This window comes from Diadema setosum, chromosome 9 (genome assembly GCF_964275005.1).
Source record: "Diadema setosum chromosome 9, eeDiaSeto1, whole genome shotgun sequence".
In the NCBI taxonomy this organism is placed as follows: Eukaryota; Metazoa; Echinodermata; class Echinoidea; order Diadematoida; family Diadematidae; genus Diadema; species Diadema setosum.
The window spans coordinates 14,686,048-14,697,820 of NC_092693.1; the positions used below are offsets into that span (position 1 = coordinate 14,686,048).

The window sequence follows — 11,773 nt, forward strand, 5'->3', positions numbered from 1 at the left end:
CCTCATAATTCCTGAGTAGGCCTATGTGGAAATGTTCCTTGCTTGGGTTTTATCGAAACTTGTCCAAAATTCTGAGAATGCAAAATCTCATCGCGAGTAGAAAGGGGATACCATCCTCCCTATAGTATGCCATAGATTTAGTATATGATTTTGTGATAGACAAAATCCCAAATGTATCCTCTATAAAAGTGTGCACTCGGATTCCATTTCAGTTCCAAAAATTTTAAGTTCCCTCATATAGAGGGGGATATCAAATTCCAGTCACCCCCTCTCTCCCTTTCATAGATGTAGGCCTGAATATATAGGCCTATCTATATAATACACTATCTTCAGTGATTGACAATTATTATTTCCCAAATATTCCATCAAAACTGTCTAGGGCCTATCACATCATTTCATTTCAATTCTAAAAATGCAAAAGCTTCCTCGTATCATGGGAGGGGTTGGGGATATCTCCTCTCACATGCCCCCATGAAAATGGGGAGGGGACACATTTTGCCCCCTCCCACTATTTCTTGAGATGTGGGAAATTTTCTTGCTTTTCTGATTTTCAAATTTTCCACATAAATTTCATCCAAATTGCACAAGATCGCTGAATTTCGATTTCGAACATGTAAAATCTCCCCCACACCCTCCCCCGCTCGGTTCCATAAATTTGGGAGGTGTTTTAGGGGACCATGGCTACACTTAAGGGATTGACAATTTTCTAAACATTTTACCAGAAGTGTACGGATCGTTGAATTGCAATCATCAAAATGCATTTTAAAGCTCCTTTATGTGGGAGGGAGATACCTCCTCCCACATCCTTTGGGGCCTTCCCCAGCTTGGTCTTCCTGAACAGACTTCTCTGATTGACAAATTTCCAGATATCCCACCAAAACTGTGCGCCAGATCGTTGAATTTCAATTTAAAAAAAAAATACAAAAGTTCCCTCGAATGGGAGGGGGATCCCACCCCGTCCCTCCGATTGCTTGCCACCTCCAATGACTTGATTTTTGGGCATTTACAAGTTTCTGAATATTCCACAAAAAGTGCATGTGCATCAGATCGTTTTATTCAAAATATAAAAGATGCAACAGCTCTTATAATAATATGTTGTGTGGAAGGGGTATATCCCCCTTCCACATCCTCCCCTCCTCCATTATTCGATACTTAACAGTGATGAAGCACATGGGGAACAGGAACTGAGATGTACCATTTCTCTGAATATTTATTTTTCTTTATTTTTTTATAGAAAAAATTCAAATATTTCACTAAGAGTTGTGCACCATATCGTTGAATTTCAGGTCTGACCCTCTTACCCATGCGATTGGAGGGGGATTGTATTATACCCCCTTCCAAAAGTCGCTCCGCTGGAACCACGCACGGATCTTTCAAGTTTTGCCACCCCAGCCCCCCCCCCCCCCCCCCCCTCCCCCACCATCATGAAAACGGATTGTCGCCCCTGCTGTAAATCAAGAAAAAAAGAGCTGTTAAAAAACATGTGAAACATTAAACTTAAGCTTATAAAACATTATGCAATGTTACCGACAAAATGGGGCAAAGAGCATAACATATAATACATGCATGCAAAATATGATTCGAGATAATTATATTTTGTACGAATTAGCAAATGGAAGCGACTTGAGGTGATTTCCGTCTCTTCTATAATCCAGAGTTATTCTACGTCTAATTTGTTGATACTTTATTTTGGTATGAATATAGTTTTTCTACGTGCATCCTCGGGCTGTATTTAATATTGTCATTGTGGAATTGCGCTTTCATCAGCATACTTATTATTATGATTAAATTCTTAAAGATGCGTATGATAGAAATGGGAATTCTTCTTTTTCATTAAGTCGTCGGCGTTTTCACGAACTGACGCTATTTCGATTTTGGTCAAAATTTTCAAAATCGAGATATTGGTACCAAATGAAAGTGCTTTCAAAACTCTACCGAATCCCAAAATTTTAGATCACAAAATTAATTATTCTTAATTTTATCAAAGAAAGAAAAAAACGACGGTACTCGAAATATCGAGAAATTGAGAAAAAGGAGTTTCACGAACCGACGCACGAAAGATACGCCGGTTCGTAAAACCCGAATTGCTACGGTGAAGAGCAATGCGGGTTTCACGAACTGTCGCAGTTGCGTTACTTTGAGCTTTGTTCAACTTACTGGCCTAGAATTAGGTTTTGGCCCTAATCCAGATCTCAGAGTGAGAACCAAACCTTCTGAAAGATGAATGACGGCCTAAGCCAGCCCACTGTCCACGAGTGAAGTGAATGGTAAGCTATAATCCTATTAAAATCATGCTCAAAATAACAGTTTCAGTTGGACTACCATAACCATTAATTGCGGTAGTGTGTAGTCCCATGTATTCAATCGCGTGATGCTTATGAAGCCTAGTCTGTAAACGCCATACAATTTCAAATTAGATCCCAAATCATATTATTTATTGTTTCTTTTCAACTTATGTCGTTACTTCTGAGACTACTGAGTACTGTAGTCGTAACGTCTGTGTGCAAGACATGCAGATTGCAAGATTTCAAAGTCTCGAAGACACTATTTAAAGCCTTGACTTTTGAGTTGAAAATGAAATCATGAGATTGACAAAGTAGGCGTACTAAAAAAAAAAAAAAAAAGTCTAACAGTAAAACTCAAAGGAAGAGTAAAGAATAAAGTTAGACATGTTAGACTTTTACTTTCAAGTCTAACTATTAAGTCTATAAGTTAAGACTTTACTTGTAATACCGGTACCAGTTACTAAAACTAAGATCAGCTGAAGTCTAAGACCAAGTCAAATTAACACAGTTCAGAGCCATACCGGTACACGGTAGTCTAGCTCTAGATCTACATCTAGACTAGCAGAGACTCCAACCCATAGCACCTTCTGATCTGGAGATTCTCCCGCCTGAAACCCCTAGCAAACGGGAGACTCCAAGTTGATGTGTGCGAAGCGCGAAATTTCTAGGGTTCTAGATGCCCTCTGGTGTTATCTAAGGCTTATTTTTTCAACATACAATAGCAATAAGTAAGAAATCCTTTCCAACGGGAGACACAGAGCCAGGGCGGGAGAAATTAAATCTCAAACGGGAGAACGGGAGATTTTGCAAAAATGGGTTTTCGGCGGGAGATCTCCCGTCGAAAACGGGAGAGTTGGAGTCTCTGGACTAGTGGTAATAGTAGGTAGAGTCCACCCATTTTTTCCCCCAATCTTTACTGGTCCATTCCTGAAAAAGTTACTGGTCAGTGTCCAACAGTGATTTTTCCTGGTCAGGGACCGTCAGACCAGTGCCAGTGTGCAGCGTTGGTGTAGATGTCATCTATGACAGTATGTGGTCTAGTGATACTACCTAAACACTACGAGTACTCTACAGGTTAGGTGGCTTTCCTGTACAGTGCAGTGTTAAAGTATACTTGTGAATTCAGCCCTAGTACCGTACTGTGTGTAGTGTACAGTATGTCTAACGTTAGTTCGAGTGGAGTACCTAAGCACAGCGGTGGGGCTTTTTTCCCCTAAAACTTGTGAATGTGGCCCAACCAAATGGCGTTTATATATTTACGCTTGATTGATAGTGATACAGTGGCGCTGTCGATTTCCACAGCAGCCATACATAATCTTTTGTCCTTTCTTCTTTCCTTATTTCCCTTTGTTCTTTCACACTTTTTATTCTTGGAATCGAAGGACTTCTAAGAAATGTCCCTCGACTGATTTAACCAGGACTCTTGAGTTCTGGTAAACCTAACCTAACCGAGTAACCGTTAACATTTGTTAGGCCTAACATAACAGTAACACTGACTTAGCCCTGTATTGACTTTGTCTTTGGCCGACTTACTGAGATGGCGAGTCTAACTCTTTAACGTTAGTCTATACGTAGTCGTTCGATCTGTCAGTGTCAGTGTCACCGGCTTTTGTATATGGTGCCATCTCTAACGTACGTTAACAAGTTGATGTTAGTTATCTATGTCAACTTACTGAGTCAGTAATAGTGGTACTGTCATCCTGTTGGATATCGCCGCAATATCATCCGTGACGTGTTAATTTCGTGTCACAAAGACAAAAGTTGCCAAGATCTAATAGTATTAGATGTCTAGATCTAGATGTAGTCTAGATCTATAATATAAATTTTGTGAACCACTGGTAACTTAAAAGTGAAAGGTCTAGACTTCACTTAGTCTATAATTAGACCAGACATTCATGAGGCAAAGGCCTATTTAGTAGATCTATTCTTATTCTATTTTAACGTCAATTCCTACTAACTCGCCACATGTTATTTCTAAGGCCAAGGACTTCCAGGTTAGTGATTTTTTTTTTCATAAATACCAAACAGCAGACGTGTTTCATTTGCATTCTTGTGCAGACTTCATGAAAATATGTGCAGTATCAAAGAAATATGATGCACATGACAATGCCAGTGTTTTATAGGTGAATGGTTAATACCTTTAAAAGCTGAATGATAATGTAGAGTCTAGGTCTAATTAAGATGTTACAGTCTCTGATAAGAAACAGGTTTGATTGTCATAGACTGTTTCCCAAATGCAGGTACATGTAGTAATATTCAGCTATTTCAATGCAATGCCTTGTTTACAAATACATGTAGATTTATATTCATGTGAATGATGATTCAATTTCTACATGAGACATACCAAGTGCTAAACATAATATCTTGCATCAGTAAAATGTGTAAATGAAGAGACAATTTGAATATGCATCAAATACGAACAGCAGCATTTTTTGACATTCTTTGATCCTGCATAGGCCTACCATTTTGTTTTATGTTTAATATAAATAGAGCAAAATAATTTCAACTTCAGTTTTGTTGGCTGATTTTTGTTTCTTCTCAAAATTAAAGTTGTATCTTGTGCCATGATGTTTGATTTTAATCAAAAGTTCTTAATTTCTTTCTTTTCTTTCAGATGACTGGTGCCATGTAGTAGCGAAGAACTGGACTGTCTCAGAAAAGAAAAGGAAAAGTACAGGGTCGTGTATATCACCAACGGATGTGAATACAATGGTAATGTAGAGTCTAGGTCTTATTAAGATGTTAAAGTCTCTGATAATAAACAAGTTTGATTGTCGTAGACTCTTTCCCAGATGCAATTAGTAATATTCAGCTTTTTCAAAGCAATGCCTTGTTTACAAGGACATGCAGATTTATTCATGTGAATAATAATTTAAATTCTACATGAGACTTACTAAGTGCTAGACATAAGATCTTGCATCATTAAAATATGTAAAAGGCGAGACAATTTGAATATGCATCAAAAACAGCAGTATTTTTTTGACATTCTTTGATCCTGTATACCGTTTTGTTTTATGTTTAAATAAATAGAGCAAAATAATTTCAACTACAGTTTAGTTGGCTGATTTCTTTTTCTCAAAATGAAAGTTGTATCTTGTATCATGATGTTTGATTTTAATCGAAAGTTCTTAATTTCTGTCTTTTCTTTCAGATGACTGATGCCATGCAGTAGCGAAGAGCTGGACTGTTTCAGAGAAGAAGAAAAAAGTACAGCATCGTGCTGATCATCAAGGAATGTGAATACAATGGCTTAGGAAAGAAGACAATCTACAGATAGGATAGAAGGGAGAAATTGGGATGAAGGGCGACAACATAAGGACGGTATATCTACAGTGAAATGTGATTGTAAAGTGGAAACATGAAAGGAGATCCTAAGATTGAAGGTGAAAACAATGCATTCCATTCTGTGATGTCATAATTACAATTTTGCTACACTTTAATAACACTACAGAGAGACATTTATATCAAGGAAAGCTTCATGTGGATGTGGAACGTTAGATTTTTTTAAGTGTTCATTGGTATGTATTTCATGATAATAAATCTTGAAGGTTTTGTGTGGTAATCATAACCTTGTGATAAATCTTGATAGATTTCTAAGTGCACATTGGCAATATTTAGATGATGCTGTAATCAGATTAAGTTCTATTCTCCTTTATTCTTTTATTTATTATTTTGTTGTCTTCAACCCACTTTGAATGTGTCACGTATGATTCTTATAAACATGGGAACATGCACTCCATGTAAATGATAGGACTTTTCACAAATTGACATAATTATTCAACCATCACTAGACTGTTCTGTTATAAGATGTTCTTTATCTAACTAAAATTGTAAATTATGATACGTGTATGTTCCCATGCAAACTCACAACAAAATACAGAAATTTGAGTTCTTTTAATAAAAATTCATTATGTCTCTAAATTCACGATTAAAGAAAGTGATTGCAATAAGGATGTCAAACATCGTATATTAAAATAATAGATTATTCATTTGTCTCCATCCGTAGTAACGCACACAACTGCAGTGTGCAGTTTGTAGGCTGCTGTGAAAAAAAAATCACAGGCAGCCCAAGCAGGATTCGAACCCACGACCTCTGGATTACTAGACCAGCGTCATAACCACTAGACCACCAGAGTGCCCTGGCGCTACCTTTACACATGAATAATTAAGTATAGAAGGGCTTGGGGGCGCTTCGAAGTTTACTGCTCGTATTAAATATGTACATGTCATTTGCAACTCAACTAAAGATGATTAAACACACTGAAATTCTTACTTTAAATGATATTCATAATCTGTTTTTTTTTTCTTTAATAGCTTGGGATGTACACTTTATACACTGTATCGGTCTACATTTCGCCTACAATATGGAATTCTTTACTTCGAGACGTTTGTTTTTAACAAACAAAAAATTAAGAGTCCTTGAAAGGTGCTGTAAAACAGTGGTGTTTGTTTGTTTGTTTGTTTTTTGGTGGGGGGGGGGGAGGGGAGTCAAATTAGCCTTGGCCCCTCTCCGCCGTCTTTTTTTTTTTCCTTTAGCTGCATATTTTTTAGTCATCACATGAAAATTCGTCTGCATCCACCCCGTAGTTTTGCTGATGACCTTTCTTTTTAATTATTTTAGCCACACACAATTTTGGCTGAATTTCCCCAACCCTCTTGTGAATTTGCTAGTACATGTACTAAAACACATTCTCAGAATGTGTTTATAGTACTGGTGGATTAAGGATTCACAGGGAGGGGGGGGGGGGGTCGGCCAAAATTTCTCTTTTCTCATAATACAAGCCTTCGGGGCGAAAGGCTGATATTATGGGCTTTCTACACACATTTTTAGATGCTAATTATTGGTTAACATGAGCATGATCATTTATGTTGTGATTAATTTGTTTCCTTATATATGTATGACTTCTATTAGAGACTTAATTGGCTTGGCACTCCTTACATCGACCTATTTTAGACACCCATTTCCCTCTCTCGTGCTTTTTCTCTACTGTCCTGTGAATAGTGTAACTACATGTACATGCAGTACCTCTTCTCTTTTGTATGATATACATCAAGTTTTTATCTGAGCATATGGGTGTTGCAGCACTCTCAAGCTTCATGCATATGCAGCAACATCTTTGAGTGGTCATATACATACATGTAGTTATGCTTGATATATTAATTTGAGGATGTTATTCTTTCTCTTGTATATGTTCCGTCCGCACTCTATAGATGTAAATGTACGATGTAAGATTTGGTGTGCATGTTCGAACTGTGTTCCTCTTGTTGTGAACACACAAGAACTGATATAATAATGAACTTGAATTACACATATTCTTGAATCTTGATTCCATCTCCATTTGCCATTGGATATGTATTGATTTATGGAGCTCTTCCACAATTGTTATCCTTCCCATTGTCATTACTCATCTCTGAATAATTCAAATTTGATATTCTATTGAGGACCTATGTTTCTTCGATTACATAATGTACCTCTTCAATATATTGCTGCAAAAGGCATAATAAAACATGACCATTATTATATATTTAAAATGAAGCTTGAAATTCTGATAGTGTTGATATTCATGTATTTTTAGGAGTTTATCAGTTTCGAAGAGTGCATGCAGGATGAGTTTATGTCTTTATATGATCAGGTGCAGCTATCATAGAATCTGTTGAGCAGGAAAGAGAAAGATGGAAAATGAGGAATTATGAGTGAATTCGCATGCGAGCCAAATGACAATAATGACACTGATAAAAATTGTGACAAAGTAAATGTCACAAATATGTGGAATAATAAGAAATAAAGAAATTAATATATTATTTCAGAGAAAGAAATAACAGAGTGCATGCATGAGTATGAAAGATGAGTAAATACAAGTAATTATTACTGACTGGCACGTCTTTTTCCCAAGATTTAGCGGTATCCTTCATCTTAGAACAAACATTCATAATTACAGTGTATTATGAAAGAAGTGAACCGAATTTGAATTAAAAATAATGTGAAAAAATGAAAAAGTAAGTTAATTAAGTAAAAAAAAACGGTAAAAAGTAAAAAAAATATGAAACACAGTATACCGAATACATGTATTACCATAGATGTCCAAATGCAAAAGTGTTAAATAATAATATATCCACAAAAAAAGGGGGGGGGGCAAAGAAATCTTTGGAACGATCAACCACAGCTATAATAACAATACATGCGTGTACTAAATGAAGATGAAAACAATGACAACACTCTTTTTAGAACAATTAAGAGAAACTGGCTTGTATTATCATCTTAATTATCACTAAATGTATTGTAATCATCACAACAATCATTACATGACAATTAATTTCAATTAATAAGGTTATTGTTGATAAGCAGGTATAGCCCTAATAGTATTTGTATGTAAACACATACGAAAATGAAATAGCGACGGTTCGTAGATACACGCGTATTGCACGTTACCTATTGTACAGGTCCTACAGCGCGGGTCTCACGAACCGGCGTAATACAACTTACGTCGGTTCGTGGGACCCGCGCTTAAGTACATAACCTATGGTGCGCGCAAGAAACGATGGATTTACGAACCGACGCAGTGAGTTTGAAGACAGAAATATCGTAAATTTTTTTGAATTCACACTAAAATTACACTATGGATAGGAAGAATAACTTCCACTCTCATCACCCTGTCAAAATTTTCACACACAAGACAGGAAAAGTCATTGAAAACGTTGTCTAAAACTTGTGAGATCTTTAAACGCGATTTTCTCAGAACTGCATTTTCGCTCAAAAACGAAATAGCGTCGGTTCGTGGTAATGCCGACGAAGTATATAGTCTTTTAGTAGTGCTGTACGCATGCAGCTTTTATATACCATACAGAATTGACAATAAATCATGTCAATCAAAATAAGGATGTTCTGTTTGCGTGTGTGTGGAAGTGTTGGTCAGTAGTGTATTTATAGGGGGGGGCAAGGGGGACACGTGCCCCGGACGCCACTCCTTGGGGGCGCCAAAAACGAAAAAAAAAAAACGGGGGGGGAACGAAGAAGAAGAAGAAAAAAAAAAAAAGAAAAGAAGAAGAAGAAGAAGAAGAAGAAGAAGAAGAAGAAGAAGAAAAAGAAAAAACCTCGCCCGGACCGGGGGAGGGGGGAGGGAGAATGGGGGGGGGCAGAAAATCAAAACAAACAAGATAAAAACAAAACTTGATGATGATGCAGACAAAATGACAATGTTTAATGTGTTCACACAAGAATTTCATGTTTTGTAAGCTGAAATACAAAAATTTTCGGCTAGCTCGCTGCGCTCGCTCGCCAAAATTTATATCAAAAAAAAGAAGATAAGAACAAAACGTGATGATGACGCGGACAAAATTACAATGTCTATTGTGTTCACACTTGTCATTTCATATTTAGCAGGCAAAATGGTTCACGGAGCAGCGGCTGCAATTTCATTCGTTCTGAAGCGAGCGCCGATTGGATCAAAAGAGGGCGCAAGCGGTTTCGGAACACGTGGGGGGGGGGGGGTGCGCAAAAAACCCAAATCAAACAAGATAAGAACAAAAGGTGATGATGACGCGGAAATATACAAATTTCGGCTCACTCGCTCGTACTAACCAAGAGTATTTTTTCAAGTCCTCAGTTTGTTGGTATATATCTATAGGCCGTCACTACAGTATATCTTGATTAGAATTGTAATGACAATTCCATGCCTATTTGTAAGCTGAAATACAAAAATTTTCGGTTCGCTCGCTGCACTCGCTCGCCAAAATTTATATGAAAAAAGAAGATAAGAACAAAACGTGATGATGACGCGTATATACGAAATGACAACGTCTATTGCGTTCACACATGTCAGTTTATATTTAGCAGGCAAAATGTTACACGGAGCATATGCGGCTGCAATTTCTTTCGTTCTGAAGCGATCGCCGATTGGATCAAAAGAGGGCGCCAACGGTTTCGAACATGGGGGGGGGGGCGCAAAAGACCAAATCAAACAAGATAAGAACAAAACGTTGATGATGACGCGGAAATATACAAATTTCGGCTCACTCGCTCGTACTAACTGAGAGTATTTTTTCAAGTCCTCAATTTGTTGGTATAAAATCGTTATCTATAAAAGGCCGTCACTAGGCCTATATCTTGATTAATAACCAAAAAATGACAAGAATTCCATGCATGTTTTTTAAGCTGAAATACAAAAATTTTTGGCTCACTCGCTGCGCTCGCTCGCCAAAATTTATCAAAATTTATTACATTAAATTTTAAATCACCCTCAAAAAGACCCATTTTAAGTGCTTGAAAGAGCATATCATGTGGACTTTAAAAAAAAAGGGGGTGTGTACAGTTCTGGTCAAGGTGAAGATGTAGCTTTTAATGTTTTGCGCGATATTCAGAAACCACTTTATGGGATGTCAAAGAGTATGCAATTCTAAGGGGTATCAAAAGTTTATTCGATGAAAATCAGTTTTGAAATGGCTGAGATATCCAAAAACAAGGTGAAACAAAGAGATCCTAATAAAAGGCGTGGCCTGTCGCCTTTTATCATTATCACTTTTTTGCAGCCATCTGAAAACCAATTTTCATCAAATAAACGTTGAATCCTTCTTCATGCTCTTTCATATTTCATAAGAGGTTTCTCATTATCTCATTTAGGAATGTTCAAAACATGAATTCCCACCTCAGCCAGTACTGTACAGTCCCTTTAAAGTCCATACCGGGATGGGGTTGGGGTTGAACACTAATTTTTCAGAAATTAGGGGCGCAATTATTTTCCCCCTTTTAATTGCCCCGGGCGCCGTTTTCCCTAGATACGCCACTGGATGGTGTTGGTTCTGTTGGAAGTTGCTTTGAACAGCTCAGTTTCCTGTCATTGACGAACTCTTCCGTGTCAGCTATTTCGCCCCGTGGTTATTACATTCTGTCCCCGAAATGTCTTCTTCCTCCCGTGCCTCCGGACCAACACACAAACAAACAAGAAACAATAACTAAAGAACAAAATGGATGGACCTATACTCCTGGCACATGTAGCTTCAGGATATCAAACAATGACAAACATTTTGGTTTATTTATTGGTAAACTTTAGATTCAGTTAATTATTTGTTTCAAAAAGGTATAATAAAGATTAGATGATTATTTTTTTTTAAAGACTGATATTATGCGTCAATTGTATTAGGCCTCCTGTTTTTAATCTATATAATCATGCATGTATATGTACGCATGTAATATATTGTGAGTTGATCTGGCAAGACTGTCGTGAGGTTTACTATAACACGTTCCTCTCTTTCTTACTATTTCTGTCTCTCTTTTCATTATCCCTGTTTTCCACGAGCATCATGATGGACACCCTTCTTTCATTGCATTAACGTAGGCCTATTGTATTATATCATCAGTTGCCAAAGGATTAAGCTTATAACTTTACATTAGCAACCGTTCTGTATGGTAATTTTATGCCACATATACATGTCATGTCACAGATGCATGTATTATGTGTAATGAAAATTGTTGAAATTTGAGAAACTAGCTA

General features: G+C 37.2%; 1 long non-coding RNA gene across 1 annotated transcript; it reads left to right on the forward strand.

Annotated features, from left to right (window-relative positions):
* Positions 1 to 1,923: 1,923 nt before the first annotated feature.
* On the forward strand, positions 1,924 to 6,362 carry LOC140233187 (uncharacterized). Its single transcript, XR_011901535.1, has 3 exons — positions 1,924 to 2,267; positions 4,900 to 4,997; positions 5,437 to 6,362. It is a non-coding gene; the product is annotated as an uncharacterized lncRNA (long non-coding RNA).
* The last annotated feature ends 5,411 nt before the right edge of the window (positions 6,363 to 11,773 follow it).